The 23,084-nt window shown below is 45.0% G+C and overlaps 1 protein-coding gene across 3 annotated transcripts in view; it reads left to right on the top strand.

The window, feature by feature from the left end:
* The window catches only part of LOC126457133 (uncharacterized), a 475,859-nt gene that overhangs the window by 117,624 nt on the left and 335,151 nt on the right, over window positions 1–23,084 (top strand). The window lies entirely within an intron of this gene.

Genomic DNA, 23,084 nt, shown 5'->3' with positions numbered 1-23,084 from the left:
AGGCTACACTTTCTAGTTAGAGGTAGTTTCAGTAAGCAGAATGCGCTGGAGAGACATCAAAGAAGGCTTAAATATTATTAATATTTCGAAACTATTAAATAAAAGAAGATCTTATTCAGACTACTCAGAGACAGATGCAGCAAAGAAACAGAAGGCAGACACCAAAGGATGCTTGCCTAGAGCACTGCATAATACAGTCGGCAGTCAAAGAGAAGTATTAGCTGTGTTTCTAATGAATATGAACAAGTATTTAGGTGTCTGCACTTCGCAATAAAAAATGCATTTCTTCGCTAAAAATAAGAACCAACATAGTTCTTTTGAAAGGCCATTGATACATCCTTATTCTTACAACTAATTAAGTAACAAAATTTTGCTTTAATTACTTGACATCATAAATGACTCCACAAGAACTCTCTCTAGGAAGAGATTACGATAAAGAGAAAAAACAGAGACAGAGAGACACGACATTCATGGCAGACTTTCCATAAATGATGGGGACCTTCTAGGCGTAAGACTGCCTGATCTCTAGCTCACTGCCTAAAATATTACGTGGCGGCTGATTAAAATATATATATATATATATATATATATATATATATATATATATATATATATAAATGAAACATTTAAAAATATCAATTAAAAACAAGTCATAAAAAACTTAGTGAAGCTTGGAAAACTTTCTGTTAGTGAAGTACACCACAGAAATAGAAATGAGAAAATCAGGACATCTAAAATACCTTAAAAGACAACGTTGCTGATTAAACACTAATAGACGAATCTGCCTCCCCCTAATACAATAAAATCTCCAGTATAAAAGTATGGAATATAAAAGCACTCTAATAAAAATGTGGTTTAGTGGTAATGTCACAAACACGGCAAACAAGTGCGTACTTGTGATCCAAAGATCTATGCCCTATACAGAAGTGAGACACTGTAACCAACTCAGCTCAGTGACCAGAAAGAGGTGTGCAAGGGGAACCCGTTTTTTCATTGAACAAAGCTAGTAATCCTACACAACTACGCATCCTCTCGTGAACTCTACAGTGCGGCAGCGGTGCAAGGAAATTCGGAAGTACACCACAAAGTACCACTCCTTCATCCACCACCTCGTACAGGCCTTCACTGTGCATTTTCCACCTGTTCGTTCTCTGCTCTAAGTTTAGCAGTGGCATTTCTCTTGCACTCTTAATGTTAACGCCTTTGCTTTTAATTACACTGAAGTCTTTTTTTACTTTCTATGTGCTGAATCAGTCCTTCCGACATCCATTTCTTTTTCGATTTCTTCGCTTTTTTCCTCCAGCCGTTTCACCGTGTCTTCCTTATACTTTCTATTTAATTCATTCCTAAGCGGATTGTATTACTGCACTCCTGTCTTGTCTTGAACATTTTTGTACTTTCTTCTTTCATCGATTAACTGAGAGGTGTCCTTTCACCAGAACTGCGTACTGTGGTATTAATTACCACAGCACCTATAGCCCTCGAACCTCATTGTTCCTGTTCACATTTTACAGGATACGTATGTATCATTAGTGTTAACAATGAACATGTTACTTTTTAGTCGTATTCATTAAAATACACTTAAAACGAGTGTTTTTTTTACAAGTTACCTGCCTTTAAATAAAAGTTCGTCCACGGAATAGGAGATGGTCCAGGTTAGATAAAAAAACTTACTTTGCTACCTGTCGGAAGGTTCATGGTATTGGACAAATGAACAAATATTTTTATTACTGCATTTTTAACACCTTTCTGAGCCACTGTTAGCTTTAATAATGGGTGATAAAGGTCTTTTACCTCTAGTGTTGTAGTTATGAACATCATTGTTCTTCACAAATTGGGATGGATTATTTACAACAGTGGTTCCCAACCTGGGGGTAATATGAAATTTTCTGAGCGGTAAAAACTAAACGATTCGATTCTGTTTCAGTCCTGAAACTTTATTATTTGCAAAAGATCATTACTATATCACAATTTTCTAAGACTCTAATACTGATTATATAAGTTAGCAATAATTACTCTTTCTCAGTTAGCAGCATTAATGCGATGGAGGCTACAGGTTCCTGACATACTCCATCCACTACACACGTATATTGTGCTTTGTCCCGTACATCGCCGATGGTAAAAATGAAACACATCCGTAAAAAATGCATAAATATGTCAGGAAAATGTCTTATCTAAGTTGTAGATAGTACCTGCAGCTAGTCCAGAAATTGCTACATTGCTCGCTTCGAAATAGATAAATGAATTAATTGACAGCACGACACAGCAATCACTACATAATGGTACTGTAGTACTGTACACAGTATTATTATTGTTATTATTATTATTATTACTAATACTATTGGTGGCAGTGGTCGGACAAAAGCATTAATAGCTTGAAGTCTTCCAATTTCTACCAGTTCAGAAGCAAGGAGTGCAGCAATCAAGTGATATACGAACAGTAAGTATAGCGCACACATTTTAAATGGGTTTTCTGTGTGCACGCCAAGGAATTACCGCAATGGAGAGGAGTACCGCAAGAAAATTATGTTTTGTAGCAAGTGTCTACCCATACTGGATAGTTAGCTTTCTTACCTGAGAAGGACTTGTGGGTAACACTTGCATTGCCCCACGAATTCGTTCGTCATTGATTGTAACACCCCTCCCTCCCCCCTCCACACATACACACGCACAAACTAAACATGGTTCATCTTTCACCATTTTAAAAATAAGTGTTCCAATAAAGGCGTTTCATTCTACAGATTAGTTAGGTGCTAAAGTTGGTGATAATGTGGGGGAGGAGGGATCAACAGACGGCAAGGGGTGGTTGGTGAGGGAGGACACTAGCTGATGTCTGATTGCGCTCAGGGGTAATGGTCTAAGAAAGGTTGGGAACCCCTGATTTGGAAGAATTTCACCAGCGAATACATGTATTGTGATGGTGTAGTAAAATGCCTAATTCCTTGAAGAGGCCTACCTACCTGATGATTGCAGGTGGACACCACATATTATTCTATTTTGCTCGCCTTTATGTAATCAGTACTTCTTTCTAAGTGGTGAGTTACCCCAGAAAATTACTCTACAAGGCATTATCGAGTACAAATATGCAAAATATGTCAGAAGACTGAAAAAAAAAGAAGTGGTTCAAATGGCTCTGAGCACTATGGGATGGGACTTAACTTCTGAGGTCATCAGTACCCTAGAACTTAGAACTACTTAAACCTAACTAACCTAAGGACATCACATACAGCCATGCCCGGCGCAGGATTCGAACCTGCGGCCGTAGCGGTTGCGCGGTTCCAGACCGTAGCGCCTAGAACCGCTCGGCCACCCCGGCCGGCTCCCTGGCATACATTGAATAAGTTCTTCACCTTAATTTGTTACTAGATTGTTTCACTGATTAATAGCAAAATTAGTGTTCTCCCCAAACAGTGATTTTTTGAGTTTACCTACTCTGCTGCAACTTCGTACCATTACGGGAACTTCATTTCAGATTTATCCGTTCGCGTAATCGTTTTCTGACACATGTTATCACCTGTAGAATTTTTTGCTCTTTCAATGTTCTTGCGATATTACGCCATTTCCTCCAGAAAGTTTTATTAGTTGTATCTCTGAGCTGAACGTACTGTGAATGTGACATTTCTTCCAGTGTTATCTTGCCGATGACTATTGTTTGACCTAACTGGATAGTCTCCCTAGAAAGCTGTTACTTTAGTCTTAATGGTTCAAATTTTTAAAGTTTGCAAAACCTTAGCTGATGCTACTTGGACACTGCCTTTTGCAGTTAGAGGCTTTCTTGGCTTATGACTAGATCATCAAGATGGATGAGATTTAAATTTGGTTCTTTTCCCGACTGCCTCCGTTGAGAGATTAGTTACGCATCACATGACAACTCTGTATAGAATGTGATTTCGAACATGAAATTTACAGGGTAAGTGTGTGTCTCTGAGGTCCTCACGTGGCGCAGTGACGTCACAGCGCACGTGAGTGCACAGCCGCGATCTTCGGACGGTTAGAACTGTTTTCCACTACTTATATACACTGCAAATGGCAGTGAAGTGAAGTGTACGCAAGAGGGTTCTTTGCTTGGTACCACACGTCAGTGTTTCTTCCCGTTTCCAACACGAATGACTGCTTTAACGTCCATATGTGCTCTGTAATTAGTCTAAGCCTGTCTTCGCGATCCCTACGTGAGCGATATATAGTATTTAGGACTAGTTCTCAACTGCGTAAATGAGTCTAGCTTGTCCAGTTAAGACTACTTCTCGAAAATTTGTGAGTAGGCTTTCGTGGAATAATTATGGTCAAGCGCCTATCAATTCATGTTGTTCCACTTTCCCGTGACGCTCTTCGACGAGTCAGACAAACCTGTACCATTATCGCCACCCTTCTCTGTATCGTTCAATATCCCCAGTTAGTGTTATTTGGCGTGGGTCCCACACATTTGGGCGATGTTCTAAGATCGGACCCACAAATGATTTACAGGCAGTCTCCTTTGCAAACTGACTGCATTTTCGCATATGCTGCCAATGAACCGAAGTCTGTCACTTACCATGCCCACGATTAGGATCATGTGAACACTCCGTTCCATAGCCATACAAATTATTAGACCCAGGTAATTGTATGAATGGACTGATTCCAATTGTGGCACAAATTTTTTTACGTAGGATACTACTCGTCTGCTTTTTGTAAAGTGTACAAATCTGTATTTCTGATCACTTAAAAAAAAAGTTGAAAGCTTTTGTAGCGCTTTGAAACATTATCAAGGTTTGACTGGAGATTTGTGTAACGTTTTTCAGATGCTGCTTTTTCTAAGTATTGGGTAGTTGGGATAAATAGAGGATTGACGTCTTTTACTGTCAGACTATGAATATGTGCGAAGGTCACCATCCATGCAGGTGTACGGTGAATCACAACGTGGTTAGACTATTGACAAACGATTCTCTTTTTTCTCGAAGCATCAGATTGTCACAATAGCGCAGCGTAACGAGGACGTAGCGTCGCTAGATATCTGAAGGTCCAGAACACAAACAAAATAACCAAGGTTCCCACAGCTAGACTGAAAGGAAAAGTAGGAATCTCCGCCTCGTGACAGCACCGCGATCTACAACATTAGCGCCATGCTGCGTACGCTGCCACGTCAGACATTGTCAGCGATGCAGCACGCCGACGCAAGTAAAGGCTACTTAACCTGGTATCAGAGTTTCTTACCGTTCCAATCGTGAATGGAGCGCGGGAAGACTGCCTGCTTAAATTTCACCGGCTTCTGTGACAGTTTTCACGGTCAGTCCTCTCATCATTAACCACCCACAACAGGAATATAGCTTGTACATTGACACCTGACCGTTCCCCCTCCCCATTCTCTCTCTGCCACACCACGACAGATTTTACGTCGCTGAACCAGAGGGTGCCTCATCACTTCCTTATCATACATGAGAAAGAGCACTGTATTATGAGACAGGGCCAGCGCGCAGCCAGCTGTAATCAAAACGTCGACCGAGAGCGACTTCCGCGCCAGTCTTGGGCGGCAGAAGCAATAGGCGACCAGGGTTCGTGGCTAGCATCCGGTGATGGCGACACCGCACCAGTTCTCTACTCGTCGATGCGTGCGATCCGGCAGGGGCGAAGCTATACGTGGCATCGAACGAGGCGCGATTTAGCGACGACGCTCGTTCTGCAGGGATCACCAGAAGGTGGTATCAAGGTGTGAACTGAGGAAATATCGTGTTTCGTCAACGACTGTACTCGGCTGGACGACCGAGAGCAATGCAAAAAAATTATTATTTGCTATTGATTCTATAAAACACTCTGTTGGTCATGCAAGATTTATACAGGGTGGTCGGAAATTCCCGTTACAGACTTATAGGACTTGTAGAGGGGAGTGAGTACATCGTATTTTGAATAGGAACCCATGTCCGGGAACGTCATCCAACGAGACTACAGAGCGTCAAAGTTATAGGCGCGGGTGTCTGTAGATGTACGTATACACGGGGTAATTCCGTGATGATGTTACAAACTTTCTAAGATGATGGAGAATGATAAATGAATTAATTTGAGTTAAGGATCCCTGTACCGGAAACGAACGAGTCGAAAGTTATAAACGAAAACCGTTCTGATACCTCTGACATTTGAATACATGTACCGGTTCTTGTGTTGCGAAGAGTGTATTGCTGATAACTTTAAGTGGTGGTAGTGTGGACAAAAACGAGAAAAAATGTCCAATAAACATGAGCTCAAATTACATAGCTGAGGAGCTACGACCATTCGTTCATCTTCGCTAATGTGAAAAACATCTCCTCTACTGAGCAAGTGTTCACAGCTGTTAAGGTACGCACTTTAGAGCCCACTTTTATTGGACATTTTTTCTCGTTTTTGTCCACATTACCACCACTGAAAGTTACCAACCCTCCACTCTTCGCAACACAAGAAGCGGTACATGTATTCAAATGTCAGAAGTATCAGAACGGTTTTCGTGTATAACTTTCGACTCGTTCGTTTCCGGTACAGGGATCCTTACTTCAAATTAATACATTTATCGTTCTCCATCATGCTAGCAGGTCTGTACCATCATCACGGAATTACCTAGTGTGTACGTACATTTACAGACGCTCGCGCCTATAACTTCGACACTCTGTAGTCTCGTTGTATGACGTTTCCGAACATGGGTTCCTATTCAAAATACGATGTACTCAATCCCCTCTACAAGTCCTAGAAGTCTGTAACGGGACTTTCCGACCAACCTGTACGCATCGACGTCCTGTAGTATATGATGATGGCTGATATTACGGGTTTTGTTTTGGCACGCACAGAATTATTCATAGGTTCCTCCGAGATTTCAGAAGACGAGTGCGCGAGAACTGGAAGATGTATAAACTACAAGACAGTTTTTATTTAATGGTGGTCTTTTCTTTTCGAGTCTTATCTCCTGAATGTCATCTGTCGTCGTCTCTACCTGCGTTTTCCCTCCTAAGTTTTTCCTTAAAATATTTTTTTAAGAAATAGTTATGTATAAATCTACAGTTTTCTATATTCCTCTTCCAGCTAATCTTCGTGATAATCTTCTCCACAAACATTTTTTCATCGCCCCAAAAGAACCCCTTGTTCGTTGTCAAGTGTTCAGTTTCCACAGTTATACACAAGCACACTCCATCATCATTCTTCTGACTGGTTTGATACGGCCCGCCACGAATTTCTCTCCTGTGCCAACCTTTTCATCTCATAGTAGCAATTGCATCCAACGTCCTCAATTGTTTAATGGATATATTCCAATCTCAGTCTTCCTTTACACTTTTGACTCTCTGCAGCTCCCTACCATGGAAGTTATCCCCCGATGCCTTAACAGGAGTCCTATCATTCTGTCCCTTCTTCTTGCTGGTGTTTTCCATGTTTTCCTTTCTTCGTCGACCCTGCGGAGAACGTCTTTTCTCATTTCTTACCTTTGTCAATCCACCTAATTTTCGACTTTCTTCTGTGGCATCACATCTCAAAGGCTTTGATTATCTTCTGTTCTCGTTTTCCCAGGGTCGGTATCTCACTCCAGCATCAATGTATTAAGAAACTGTATCTTCCTTTATATACTGACTAGCCTTTTAACCACGGCTTCGCTCGCGTATGCGTCGTACATATACGCTGTACACCTCCTACCCCTCCCAGCGTCCACTTCTTCTCCTTCTGTTTGTCCATCTCATCCTCCCAACTGTATCTCCTCCTCCTCCTCCTCCTCCTCCTCACTCTCTGTCTCTTCATATCCTCCTCCCCCTCTACTTCCTGAACCCCCTCAGTTTGACCATATAATACTCATCCTCTCTTCCTATTTCCACCTCCCCCCTCTTCCTTCTCGAGGTGCTCACTACTCCTATACACTTTCCACCTGCCTGATTCATCTCTCCCTCCTCCCCTTTCTCTATCCATTTCTCCCCCCTTTACTGTGTCCACCGCCTCCTCTAACCATTCAATTTGTCACCAACCATGACCATCAGCACGTATAGCTCACTGTTCAATAAAACAGGTCGTTACTGCTCCCACAAAACACCTGTCATGGGGAGCAGGCTACAAGAACACGGGCTTATATAACAACACAACACGCCTGTCATTCGGGGCAGCATACATGACGGTCGCAGAAAGCGGTTTCTTGCTCCTGACTAAGCAGATCGATCTGGGAGGACGATACTGCTCCCACACAACGTGCTTGTCGTGCCGGATCGACCTTAAGAGAAATGACCACGTGAGGTAAATAGCAGAAAAAGCAGGTACGAGATGAGATTGATAGGGAGAGTGTTAAGGCAATGTAATTCATCCATTAAAGAAGTGACTTTCCAGTCACTTGTTCGACCAATTTTCGAATATTATCCGTCAATATGAGACTCTTATCAAGTAGGAGTGGTAGAAGAGAGAGAGAAGATCCAACTAAGAGCGGTGCGTTTCGTCACACATGGTTTAGCTGACGCGAGAGCATTACAGACATGCTCAACAAAGACCAGTGTCTGACGCTACAAGAGAGGCATTGTTCGCCAAGATGTTTACTATTCAAATTTTGAGAGCGCACTTTCCGGGATGAGTCGGACAACATACACTACTGGCCAGTAAAATTGCTACACCACGATGATGACGTGCTACAGACGCGAAATTTAACCGACAGGAAGAATATGCTGTGATATGCAAGTGATTAGCTTTTCAGAGCATTCACACAAGGCTGTCGCCGGTGGCGACCCCTACAACGTGCTGACATGAGGAAAGTTTCCAACCGATTTCTCATACACAAGCAGCAGTTGACCGGCGTTGCCTGGTGAAACGTTGTTGTGATGCCTCGTGTAAGGAGGAGAAATGCGTACCATCACGTTTCCGACTTTGATAAAGGTCGGATTGTAGCCTATCGTGATTGCGGTTTATCGTATCGCGACATTGCTGCTCGCGTTGGTCGAGATCCAATGACTGTTAGCAGAATATGGAATCGGTGGGTTCAGGAGTAATACAGAACGCTGTGCTGGATCCCAACGGCCTCGTATCTCTAGCAGTCGAGATGACAGGCATCTTATCCGCATGGCTGTAACGGATCGTGCAGCCACGTCTCGATCCCTGAGTCAACACGACGTTTGCAAGACAACAACCATCTGCACGAACAGTTCGACACCGTTTGCAACAGCATGGACTATCAGCTCGGAGACCATGGCTGCGGTTACCCCTGACGCTGCATCACAGACAGGAGCGCCTGCGATAGAGTACTCAACGACGAACCTGGGTGCACGAATGGCAAAACGTCATTTTTTCAGATGAATCCTGGTTCTGTTTACAGCATATGATGGTCGCATCCGTGTTTGGCGACATCGCGGTGAACGCAAATTTGAAGCGCGTATTCGTCATAGCCATACTGGCGTATCACCTGCGTGATGGTATTGGTTACACGTGTCGGTCACCTCTTGTTCGCATTGACGGCACTTTGAACAGTGGACGTTACATTTCAGATGTGTTACGACCCGTGGCTCTACCCTTCATTCGCTCCCTGCTAAACCTTGCATTTCAGCAGGATAATGCACGACCGCATGTTGCAGGTCCTGTACCGGCCTTTCTGGACACAGAAAATGTTCGACTGCTGCCCTGGCCTGCACATTCTCCAGATGTCTCGCTAATTGAAAACGTCTGGTCAATGGTGGCCGAGCAACTGGCTCGTCACAATACGCCAGTCACTACTCTTAATGAACTGTGGTATCGTGTTGATGCTGCATGGGCAGCTGTACCTGTACACGCCATCCAAGTTCTGTTTGACTCAATGCCCAGGCGTATCAAGGCCGTTATTACGGCCAGAGGCGGTTGTTCTGGGTACTGATTTCTCAGGATTTATGCACCCAAATTGCGTGAAAACTTAATCACATGTCAGTTCTAGTATAATATATTTGTCCAATGAATACCCTTTTATCATCTGCATTTATTCTTGGTGTAGCAATTTTAATGGCCAGTAGTGTATTACTTCCTGCTACGCATGACTCGCAAAATTACCACAACAAGAAAACTGGCGAAGCTAGAGCCAATACAAACGCTTACCGACAACCATTCTTCCCCACGAGCCTTTCGCGATTGGAATAGGGAAGGGGTGAACAGTTCGAGGTACCACGAGTAGCCTCCACCACACACAATTCGGTCGCTCGCTTGAGCATTATTTTTCGTATGATTTGCAGTCATCGCGCAGTCGTCTCCTGAAGCCCCGGAGGTATTTACGAACAGCCCCTTATTTAGTAAGGCCGGAGTGGACGGCGGCTCGCGTGCCACCCTCGGGCGGCGGGAGCCCGCGCCCGGCCTCGGGACCCGGAGGATGCAGGGGGCGACGCCGGAGCGCCCGGGGGCGGCAGCGGCGGAGGCGGAGGCGGGCGGCGTCGCACGTGCAGCGCGGGTCGATAGCGGCGTGAGTAGCGGCGGCGGACACGGCTCGGGATCACGGCGCACGTGGCCGCTCGATACGTTTGCAGCCGCGCCGCTTCCTCCCGGCGGCCGGCACCCATCGGAGGAGGAAGAGGAGCCAGACACTCCAACGGTGACGGCCATTGTTTAGCAGCTACAGCGCAGCGTTCTACATTCACAGCCTCATAGAATGGAGTGACAGAAGTCATGGGACACCTTTTAATATTGTGTCAAACCTCCTTTTGCTGGGAGTAGTTGCAACAACTCGACGTAGCACGGACAAGTCGTTGAAAGTCCCCTGCAGAAAACTGAGCCATACTGCCTCTATAGCCGTCCATAACTGCGAAAGTGTTGCTGGTGGAGGACTTCGTGCACGAACTGACCTCTTGATTATGTCCCACGAATATTCGACGGGTGGCCAAATCATTCGCTCGAACTGCCGAAAAGGTTCTTCAAACCAGTCGCGAACAATTGCGGTCTGGTGATATGGAACATCGTCAGTCCTAAAAATTCCATAATTGTTTGTTCTCCAAGCGGCCGCACTGAACCATTCCCAGTCAATGATCGGTTCAGTTGGGCCAGAGGACCCAGTCCATTTCATGTGAATACAGCCCACACCAATATCGAGCCACCACCATCTTGCACAGCGCCTTGTTGACGGTTCCATGACTTCGTGGAGTCGAACCCTACCATAGCTCTTACCAACTGAAATTGGGGCCCGTCTGACCGGGGTCGAATAGATATGGTCACGAACCTAGGAGAGGCGCTGCAGATGATGTCGTGCTGTTAACAAAGGCACTCAGTCAGTCGTCTACTAGCAAAGCCCTTTAACGCCAAAATTCGCTTGCACTGCCCTAACGGATACGTTCGTTGTGCGTCTCACATTGATTTCTGAAGTTATTTCACACAGCGTTTCTTGTCTGTTAGCACTGTCAACTCTATGCAAACGCCGCTACTCTCAGTCGTTAAGTGAAGGCCATACGCCACTACGTTGTCCGTGTTGAAAGGTAATGTCTGAAATTTCGTACTCTCGGCGCACTCTTGACACTGCGGATCTCGGAATACTGAATTCCTTAACGATTCCCGAAGTGGAATGTCACGTACGTCTAACTCCAGCTGCCATTCGGCTTTCATTTGACTGCCCTTATAGTTTAATATTGTCTTCGCAATCCCTAGGGTAGCGATACACTGGGGGCTGAAGAACAGCGCAAGTTTCTTAATATAGGTTCCTCAAGTTTTGTAAATAGGCTCTGGCGAGATAATTTGTGTCCGTCTTCAAGAGATTGCCAATTCAAGGTTTTCGACGTTTCCGTGTCTCTCTCCTTTGAGTCACACAAAACTGTGAACGTTCGTGTTGTCCTTCAGTGTATACCTTCAGTAATACTTCTTAGTCCTAGTTCTCATGGATCCCACAAATTTGATTGTTGTATGGTGGAACGCTCAAGTTATTTGCAAGTAGAGACTGCATATTCGCAGTAGCCTCCCAGTGAACCGAAGACTACCACCTACTTTGCAATTCTAATAAATAAAATTTAAGAGGGTTAAACAAGTGATATCTATCAAATGATTATAGTGGTGTGATGTGTATTCTTTTCATTAAGAGGGCGTTATGCTCAGGAGTTGGGGTATACTCTGAACACAAAAAACGACGCACTGCGAAGGAGTTATGAAAACTGGTCACAGATTGACATTCGTACAGGTATTGACGGAAAACACTAAACTGTAAACTTTGGAGGCCGACGGATAATTGCGTGACGCTGCCGCCCCGTTTCACTGCGCAGCTGGCAAGGATGGTAAACAGATGATGTATTGATACTAGGGCATAAAGTCTTTGCGAATTTCAATCCGTGTAATCAGCTGGATAGTAACTATGCCTCGCAGACAGGCGCGTAAAAAATGTACGCAGATGGTAGCATTTGAGAAAGACGTGTAGCTGGTCTCAAGGAAGCCGACTGGAGTAATCGGCGAATCGCTGGATATTTGAATAGAAGCGACGGCACTATTCGACGACGTTGGCAGGAATGGGTGAGCCATGCGTCAAGAAGGAAGCGGTCGACCTAGAGAGACTACAGGATGTGAGGACTGAGCCATGATCAGACAGTCATCAGAACTCCGGATTCGCCGTTATCATAGTTTCAACGTGCAACTGGTGCTTCAGTGACCACAATCGCCATTAATAGGCGACTCGCAGAAACGGGACTGCGCTTATGGCATCCTTTGCGCCGACTGCCATTGGCCCCTGTACACCAGCAAGCCTGTCTGTAGTGGTATCGGGCACATTCGGCTTGACTGAAGTAGAACTGTCTTCAGTGACCATTCCCGATTATAAGTGAGCCCTGATGACAAGCGAAGACGTGTCTGGAGATGCCCCCGATTGGGGTGGAATACCAACCTGATTGTCGCCCACCATACGGCCCGACAGCCACGAGTGATGGTCTGGAGTGGCATTTCATTTCATAGCAGGACCCCTTTGGTTGTCATCCGCGTCTTTTTTACAGAACTGTGGTAGTCGACGATATTCTACGCCCCGTTTTGTTGCCCTTCATGGCAAGCTATCCTGGGCTTAAATTTCAGCAAAAGAATGCCAGCTCGCAGAAGGTGAGAGTTTCTATACTTGGTTTGTATGTGTCAAAAACCTACTTTGACAAGGAAGGTCGTCAGAACCGTCCCCTGGTCAAAAAGTTTAGAGCATTGTGGGCAGGACCCTCCAACTAGCTCGGAACTTTGACGTTCTAACGCCCTACTTGGGCAGAATTTTGTACAATGACCCTGAGGAGGACATTGGACAAGTCTATCAATCATTGCCAAGCCGAATAACTGCTTGCATGAGAGCCAGAGGTAGACCGACGCGTTACTGGCTTACTCAATTTGTGAAGCTCTTTTCCTTGAATAAGTCATCCAATGTTTCTGAAACTATAATCATTTATTTGTGTGTACATGTACATCACATCTACCAATTTCCGTCCCACTCAGATAATTCCTTCGTGGTGCGTTTTTTCTTTCTGTTTTGTTTTAGAGTGTATCTGTGAAGGGAAGAATATTATGTGGAAAATAATGTATTTCTATGCTGGAAGGAACCAATGTGATGTGGGTGTTAAGAGATGAGTAGGATTCCAGCTGTTCAAGAGTAGGTTGTATTGAAACTTTTATTTATGATCGTGGCCGTCCGGTGTGGCCGAGCGGTTCTAGGCGCTTCAGTCTGGAACCGCGCGACCGCTACGGTCGCAGGTTCGAATCCTGCCTCGGGCATGGATGTGTGTGATGTCCTTAGGTTAGTTAGGTTTAAGTAGTTCTAAATCTAGGGGACTGATGACGTTAGACGTTAAGTCCCATAGTGCTCAGAACCATTTATGATCGTTTTGGATGGGTAGGGTAGTTTGTGGTTGGAAAGAGGGGATAATGGCTCTGAGCACTATGGGACTCAACTGCTGTGGTCATAAGTCCCCTAGAACTTAGAACTACTTAAACCTAACTAACCTAAGGACATCACACACATCCATGCCCGAGGCAGGATTCGAACCTGCGACCGTAGCGGTCGTGCGGTTCCAGACTGTAGCGCCTTTAACCGCTCGGCCACTCCGGCCGGCGAAAGAGGGGATAAATTTCAGGGATGAAATCATTGTTTGGGATAGGAAGGCGATTGAAATTGCTTTGGCGAAGGAGAGTTTTTGGTGCTAGGACTGAACTTTACGGCAGATGTAGAGGAGGTGAAGGTGTTCTAACTGTTTAAGAAGGTGTGGGAGCTTAATGAGCTAGTACAGGATACGTGAGGGACAGGGTAGTCGAATACGGAAAGCGAGACGGAGTACATATCGATCTAGTGTTGGAGAGTATGGTGAGACTGTGTGGGGGGAGGGGGGGGAGGCAGCGGAAGATCATGTTACGTACACTGGGACAGTTAAGAATGGGACGGATGTAGTTCCTTACGTGTTGCGATGGTCATGAGATTTAGTCCCATCATCGGCCGATTAATAGTTAATAAGGAAGGACAGGAAGACAACAAACAGTCACAGTCGCATTGGTTTTTATTATTCTTGTATATCAATATCTCAGCTATAAATGACCATCTTCACTGGATTTGCGTGAGTTATAATCCAGCAGACTCCCATCAGTATATGTTACCATACGACTTCGTTGGTGTACGGGCAGAAGGAAGACTGTGTTCCTCTCCTTCCATAAAATAACATACAGTCACTGAGCACGTCGGTTCCGTATGGAGTCAAAGTTGGTTAATACACTCCTGGAAATGGAAAAAAGAACACATTGACACCGGTGTGTCAGACCCACCATACTTGCTCCGGACACTGCGAGAGGGCTGTACAAGCAATGATCACACGCACGGCACAGCGGACACACCAGGAACCGCGGTGTTGGCCGTCGAATGGCGCTAGCTGGGCAGCATTTGTGCACCGCCGCCGTCAGTGTCAGCCAGTTTGCCGTGGCATACGGAGCTCCATCGCAGTCTTTAACACTGGTAGCATGCCGCGACAGCGTGGACGTGAACCGTATGTGCAGTTGACGGACTTTGAGCGAGGGCGTATAGTGGGCATGCGGGAGGCCGGGTGGACGTACCGCCGAATTGCTCAACACGTGGGGCGTGAGGTCTCCACAGTACATCGATGTTGTCGCCAGTGGTCGGCGGAAGGTGCACGTGCCCGTCGACCTGGGACCGGACCGCAGCGACGCACGGATGCACGCCAAGACCGTAGGATCCTACGCAGTGCCGTAGGGGACCGCACCGCCACTTCCCAGCAAATTAGGGACACTGTTGCTCCTGGGGTATCGGCGAGGACCATTCGCAACCGTCTCCATGAAGCTGGGCTACGGTCCCGCACACCGTTAGGCCGTCTTCCGCTCACGCCCCAACATCGTGCAGCCCGCCTCCAGTGGTGTCGCGACAGGCGTGAATGGAGGGACGAATGGAGACGTGTCGTCTTCAGCGATGAGAGTCGCTTCTGCCTTGGTGCCAATGATGGTCGTATGCGTGTTTGGCGCCGTGCAGGTGAGCGCCACAATCAGGACTGCATACGACCGAGGCACACAGGGCCAACACCCGGCATCATGGTGTGGGGAGCGATCTCCTACACTGGCCGTACACCACTGGTGATCGTCGAGGGGACACTGAATAGTGCACGGTACATCCAAACCGTCATCGAACCCATCGTTCTACCATTCCTAGACCGGCAAGGGAACTTGCTGTTCCAACAGGACAATGCACGTCCGCATGTATCCCGTGCCACCCAACGTGCTCTAGAAGGTGTAAGTCAACTACCCTGGCCAGCAAGATCTCCGGATCTGTCCCCCATTGAGCATGTTTGGGACTGGATGAAGCGTCGTCTCACGCGGTCTGCACGTCCAGCACGAACGCTGGTCCAACTGAGGCGCCAGGTGGAAATGGCATGGCAAGCCGTTCCACAGGACTACATCCAGCATCTCTACGATCGTCTCCATGGGAGAATAGCAGCCTGCATTGCTGCGAAAGGTGGATATACACTGTGCTAGTGCCGACATTGTGCATGCTCTGTTGCCTGTGTCTATGTGCCTGTGGTTCTGTCAGTGTGATCATGTGATGTATCTGACCCCAGGAATGTGTCAATAAAGTTTCCCCATCCTGGGACAATGAATTCACGGTGTTCTTATTTCAATTTCCAGGAGTGTAGTATCATTGTTGCGTCCAGAGCCTTAGGTAGTATCCTTTCAATTGATCCAGTTGAGCTACGAGCGCTATTGGTGCTACATAGGTTTCTGCTTACTGTGTTGTCCCCTTCTACAGCGTGGGGATGAAAGGCACAAAACTGTCATTTAGTAACTCATCATCAACCAGCAGCGAGGTAACTACCAGAAGAGTGCATGTACCGACATGCAATCTCATGTCCGCTCGTCATGGTGAGCGTAGTCCTAGAACAGACAGGTTGTGTTCTTACAAAGATCACCGATAATTGCGGGATACTCTGAGGACATCATCACATACAATCTGCAGTCGTTCTTACAGCCTGGGTTGTAACGAGGCGCACCACTTGAGGACGGTAGTGGGAAACGTCTTCTTCCTGTATTTTAGTCCAGCATGGTCTAATTAGATCGAAATTGGTAACTACGGTAAAAAGAAGACTCTTCCTTGCAAACCATGGCCTCTGAACCTCTGCTTACTCCACCACCAAGCAACACTTACTTCCCTCCCCTCGTCCCTTACCTCCACATCCACCCCCCCCCCCCCCCCTCTCTCTCAGCAAATCCTTGTGGTAGAGCACTTCCCACTGTACCACATATTAAGGTTTCTTTTCGTTCTATTACGTATGGAGTGACGGATGGGTGAGTGCTTCAAAAGCTCTGAGCGCTCTGTAATCATCGGAATGTAGGGGATTCAGCACGTCAGTGGCATCTCCCGGGGGACAAACAAACCTTTGACCATTCTACTGCCTTCTTTCTATACACACAATATCCCGTTAGGCCTACTGTGTATGAATTCCACTCATTTCAAGAATATTCAAGTAAGAGAAATGAGAACAGCGAGAAACTTAGCATCGCAATTGATGATCGCAAAGTAGACGAGGTTAAGGAATTCTGCTACCTAGACAGAAAAATAGCACATGACGGACGGAGCGAGGAGGACATAAAAAGCCGACTAGCACTGACGAAAAGGGCATTCCTGCCCAAGAGAAGTCTGCTAGTATCTCACATAAGTCTTAATTTATGGAAGAAATTTCTGAGCACAGCATTTTATGATAGTGAATCACAGACTGCGGGAAAACCGGAAAAGAAGATAATAGAAGTAAAGTTTTTACATGTGGCGCTACAGTGGAATGTTAATAATTATATGGACTGATAAGGTAAGGAATGAGGAGGTTCTCCAAGGAATCGTCGAGGATAGGAGTAAGTGGAAAACACTGACAAGAAGATGGTACAGACTTTAGGACATCTGTTAAGACATCGCCGGCCGCGGTGGTCTAGAGGTTCTAGGCGCTCAGTCCGGAACCGCGCGACTGCTACGGTCGCAGGTTCGAATCCTGCCTCGGGCATGGATGTGTGTGATGTCCTTAGGTTAGTTAGGTTTAAGTAGTTCTAAGTTCTAGGGGACAGATGACCACAGATGTTAAGTCCCATAGTGCTCAGAGCCATTTGAACCATTTGTTAAGACATCAGGAAATAACTTCCGTGGTACTAGCGGGAGCTATAGAGGTTACAAACAGTAGAGTAAGATAGAAATTGCAATAAAACGAGCAAATAATTAGGACGCAGGTTGGTAAGTTGGAACAGCTACTCTGAGATTAAAAAGTTGGACAGGGGAGAAATTCGTGGCGGACCGCGTAAAACTAGTCAGAAGACTGATGTCATAAAAAACAGAAAAAAAGTTGTATTCCATGGTCCTATGGTTACTCTGCAAATTCACAATACAGCCAAGAATTTAGTGACAGGTCTGACTGATCAGGTCCATTCCATGGCACAACGTTTGTTTCCCAGTGATGATTCAGCGTCCCAGGCCGACAGGACCTCTGTTCGCACAGCTCTCACCTTCCAGTATTGAACGAAAATCTCCCCTGGCCACCAGTGGCAAGTTTCAGTGTTTTTGAGCCTTTGTGGTCTACTTTGGGAGAAGCGTGGTCGGTATCTACCTCCATCATTTCCAGAATGAAACTTCCTGGCAGATTAAAACTGTGTGCTGGACCGAGACTCGAACTCCGGACCTTTGCCTTTCGCGGGTAAGTGCTCTACCAACTGACCTACCCAAGCACGACTCACGCCCCGTCCTCACAGCTTTACTTCTGCCAGTATCTCGTCTCCTACCTTCCAAACTTTACAGAAGCTCTCCTGCGAACTTTTTACCTCCATCATTGTTAGCTGAACCTGCCATTATTTTTGGGGGAGCATGGTATAAGATTCCGTTGTAAACCATAAAGGAGCTATATTTATCCATCCCGAGACGACTGGTACCTGTTTTGAATGCCAGTGGTTTTCCTACATAGTAGTGGGTATGGTAATGTGCTGTTTCAGTACTTTTGACAAATAGTATTTCATTGGATCTGTGTTTTTGGTGCTTCCATATTCTTGTCCAGCCCCAGTAAGTTAAAGAGCAAACGTAAAAAATGATAGCTCTCCGTTTGACAAAGAGTGCACAGCCGGTCGGTTGCGGTGTCCTACAGCGGAACCAGGTCTCCCGCTATCCACGATGCTGGAGGGCCGTGTCAGCCGGTGCATTCCCGCGGCACGCCTCTCCCTGTCAGAGGCACTTGGCACTTTCTCTGCTCCTGAAATAACTTCCTGCCCTGTGGCACATATCCAGGTTACTTCTCGACAGTAATAAATGGTTGGGGAGTGCAGCAGTCGACGCGCTCTCGACAATTCTCCAGGTTCCTGACAGTTTCTTTTTCTTCCACACATCTCAGAGAAGAATTTGTTTAGTTCCGCCTGCCTTTAGCTTTTATCCTGCATTAGTATCTAGTTGAGGTTCGAATTGTCCCGAATGCTGACAACAGAAGAAAAGAATGAGTGAGGCTGTGAACGTAGCCGCCGGCCGCTGTGACCGAGCGGTTCTAGGCGCTTCAGTCCGAAATCGCGCTGCTGTTACGGTCGCAGGTTCGAATCCTGCCTCGGGCATGGATGTGTGTGATGTCCTTCGAGTAGTTAGGTTTAAGTAGTTCTGAGGCTGTGGGACTGATGACCTCAGATGTTAAGTCCCATAGTGCTTAGAGCCATTTCAACCATTTCATTATTGTGAACGTAGCCAAAGTGTTTGCATCCTTGTGGCCATCCGTGTGTTATGAAGACCAAAAATGCAATGTATTTCTTTTGGATGCAAATATGCATCCGGACATAAGTTTTATCAAATTCTGCAGCCTAGCAATTAACTTACCTGGATTTTTTTTATTACAGCTTTGAAAATCAGACGGATAGCAAAAGTATGTAGTGGTTTAATGACCCGAGAATCTATGGAATTGAAAGATTAGCTTTGTGTACTGCAGCAGATACACGTACATACTCTGAAAACTAGTATAAAGTGTGTGGAGATGTCCTCCCTCGGGCATGGGTGTATTTGTTGTCCTTAGCGTAAGATAGTTTAAGTTAGATTAAGTAGTGTGTAAGCCTAGGGACCGATGACCTCAGCAGTTTGGTCCTATAAGAACTTATCACAAATTTCCAAGTGATCGTACTGAGAAAGGGCAGAATGTTTACACTACACGAACAAAAGTATCCGGACATCCCTATGTAATGCGGAATTGTCAAATATACGTCACGAGACGCAGATCCGCCAGTATAAAAGGAGGCGAGGAGTATTCTGTTCATCGTAGAGAAGCAGTAATCGTAGAATGGGTCAGTCGAGAGATGATATGTGTCATTACAACCCTGTTAAAGCTGCCCAAGTAGACTGCTGGTGACGTGGTGTAGAGTAGAAACGCGAAGACATAACTACAGCTAAACCAAGACCAAGCAGATAGGGGTTTAGGGGTTTCTTCCGTTGTTAGGATGTGGTTCTTCATTGCACTTGAGAAAACTCCAAATCCAGAAGAGTATGAATACTTTTTGCAGCATTGTGTACTGGGTATGCCGGCCGCTGTGGCCGAGCGGTTCTAGGCGCTTCAGTCCGGAACCGCGCTGCTGCTACGGTCGCAGGTTCGAATCCTGCCTCGGGCATGGATGTGTGTGATGTCCCTAGGTTAGTTAAGTTTAAGCAGTTCTAAGCCTAGGGGACCGATGACCTCAGATGTTAAGTCCCATTGCGCTTAGAGCCATTTGAACCACTTTATACTGCGTATTGTAAATGAACAGTTCGGGGACAATGGCTGTATCAGCGTCAGACTGCACCGTGTAATAAAACAGCATCTGTAATCCAATGGTTCGTAGATAATAGCACTCCTGAAATGTCCGCAGCTCGTGGCCTAGTGACTAGCGTTGCTGCCTCTGGATCACGCGGTCCCCGGTTCGATTACCGGCTGGGTTGGGGATTTTTCTCGCCTCGGGGACTGGGTGTTTGTGTTGTCCTAATAATTTCATCATCCTCACCATCATTCATGACAGTTGCTAGATTGGACTGTATAAAAATTGGGACTTCTTACGGGTGCTGATGACCGCGCTGTTGAACATCCCACAAACTAAACATCAAACTCCTGAAATGGAATGGCCTGCCAAGAGGCCAGACCTGAACCCAATGGAACACTTTTGGCATGAATTAGAACGTCAACTTCGCTCCAGATCGAAGATTACTACTTTTCCTCGTTTCGTCTCTTAAGGAAGAATGGGCTGGCGTTCCCACACAAATATTCGAGTGTCCACAAGACGAAGAGTGGACGCACCCCTTATTAATGTCCACTAACAACGTCCGGATACGTTTGATCAGACAATGCATATGCCCATATATAGCCCATAATCTCTTTTGTCGCAACCTCATGGTGTTCTATGCGAGACCTGTCATGATAACAGCAGAATCGCCTCACACGTTAAGTTCACCAAGCACCTCTGATAGACTTTTATAGGGGTTATACCGACCTTTACGATCATGCCAGCGCGTCGTCGAATTCGGCCGTCACTGCATTTATGTTCTATTGATAAGGACTAGAACTAGTCGGTGTAAAGACTTCTGTGCAATTCCCTTGACAGATGCACCCTAAAACATACTTTCCGTTCGCACTCTCTAATACTGATTTTGCATGTTCGTCTCATTCACATAGCTTACGAGTATTCTTCGTTTCTCTTTGTAATGGGCACTATCTTACATTTATGCACATGCAAAGAAAACTCTGATTTACTATACCGAGTGTACACTTTGAGCAAGCCTTTCTGAGCCTCATTACGACGGTAGTTCTCTCCACACATCAGCATCTTCAGCGAACAATCTTATAGCGCTATTGATCCTATCTGCTAAATTGTCGATGTATACTGAGAACATTAGAGGTCCTATTTCGCTTCCTTGGGGCTACAATCGATGAGTACTTTCGTTTCTGTTGTTTAGTGTAGAAACCTTATCGTCTACTAAAATACGGTTGAAATCTTTACAACAATTGTTACGTTACAATAAATACATACGACCAGATTTAATCGAGGTAATGCAATTGAAATTAATCAGTGTCTTTGAGTGTTCAACACTTATATTCGTCGGCTCAAAATATTAATTCTTGTACCCAAGGTGCAAACAGAAACTCACATTAAAAATCTAGAATGGGCTAACTGATGGATCAGAACAAGTTACAGTTACCATAAGGTTACGTAGAAAGTACAGATAACTTGAAGCAAGTAGCGAAGTGAAGCAAGATAATAGCATTCAAAACAATAACATATATGTTGCAAAAAGAATTAAACATAACTCTAGTTTAGAGACACAAACGTCATAAGCTCTAAGCACAGATCAAATAACACAGAGCTAGGTGAAATACGACTCTGTATTTCCGAAAAAATGCTTAATACCTTGACACTAAGAACCTGATATATACATCAACCAGTGATTCATATAAAATGTCATATCTCAGAAGGTTTGGAGACAGATGTCCTGATAATGAACCCGAAGAAGTACGACGTAGCCTGTTCTCAAAATCGAACGACTTGAGCAGTATAATTCGTGCTCTCGAAACATTAACTGGAAAAATACAGATGCATGGAAAATGAAACTGAAGCAAATTTATCTGAAGAGTTCGGATTAATTTAAAAAAATAAATAGCTTTCGCAGTACTCGGGAAATCATTCAGCGCTATCACTTGGAAGAAACCAATGGAATTTATGAAAATGACTGCAGTGTACCGTATAGATAGAACTACAAAGAATGAACTATACAAAGAACGAACAGCAATAATGAAAATAGACAATACGAAAATTTACCTGTTGCTACTGAAAGCAGTGTAAAATTATGTAATCTATCCACATTGCTATTCATCTGCTTAGAAAAAGCGGTACACTGTAAACGTATCAAAATCAACATAGAAAGGATAAAGACGTTGTAGGGTCTGCCTTTTTTCAAGTAAATAAATTATTGTTTTATTTTATCACCCAAAAATGTTTCACCACAGTCGTGGCCTCCTCAGTGTGCTTTTTCTTTAATTTTCCTTTTATTTTACATATTAAATGAAAATAAGACAAAAAACCCATTGAGGATGCCACAACTGTGGTAAAACTTGTTTGGGTGACTAAACAATAATTTGTGTACTTGAAAAAGAAGATAATGCTGGCCCACATCCTCGCTGTAGGACGCGAGCTGCGTCACATGCATGTTGAGGTGTATACACTGTTACAGACGCGGTGGTTGAAGCGCTTGCATGAGACCAACACGAACAACCGTAAGAAACTAGACGACGGGTCATTGGAAAACAGAAGTGGAAAAAAATGTCAAAGATAATTGTAAAAGAACCGTAGTCACAGACAATGCAAATTGTAAGTCAGTTTGAAAGAATAATTTCCGCAGCAGAAAGTATTTCATCTGTATGTCTACGATGTGGAACAAGGAAACATTCATCTTAAGCTGAGTGCCGAACATCTATGCTTTCCGGAAAGATATTAACATTTGTCGTTCACTGATATCATTAAAAGCAAAGCGCTCAGCTTCGTTAAAAGTATCACCTGATTCTTTCCATACTATCAGCAACGAAGCGAACCCGGCTGAAACTTCCCTTCCATTTTTTCTTTGTTATCACTCTAAAATATTTACTACGCATTTTTAGTTTATACATATGAATGACATAGCAATTACAGCACGCCAAATGGAATTTGTACGGACGTTTCCACGTTCACGGAGT

Source organism: Schistocerca serialis, chromosome 2, assembly GCF_023864345.2.
Source record: "Schistocerca serialis cubense isolate TAMUIC-IGC-003099 chromosome 2, iqSchSeri2.2, whole genome shotgun sequence".
NCBI lineage: Eukaryota > Metazoa > Arthropoda > Insecta > Orthoptera > Acrididae > Schistocerca > Schistocerca serialis.
This window is presented reverse-complemented; position numbering and strand designations above follow the sequence as displayed.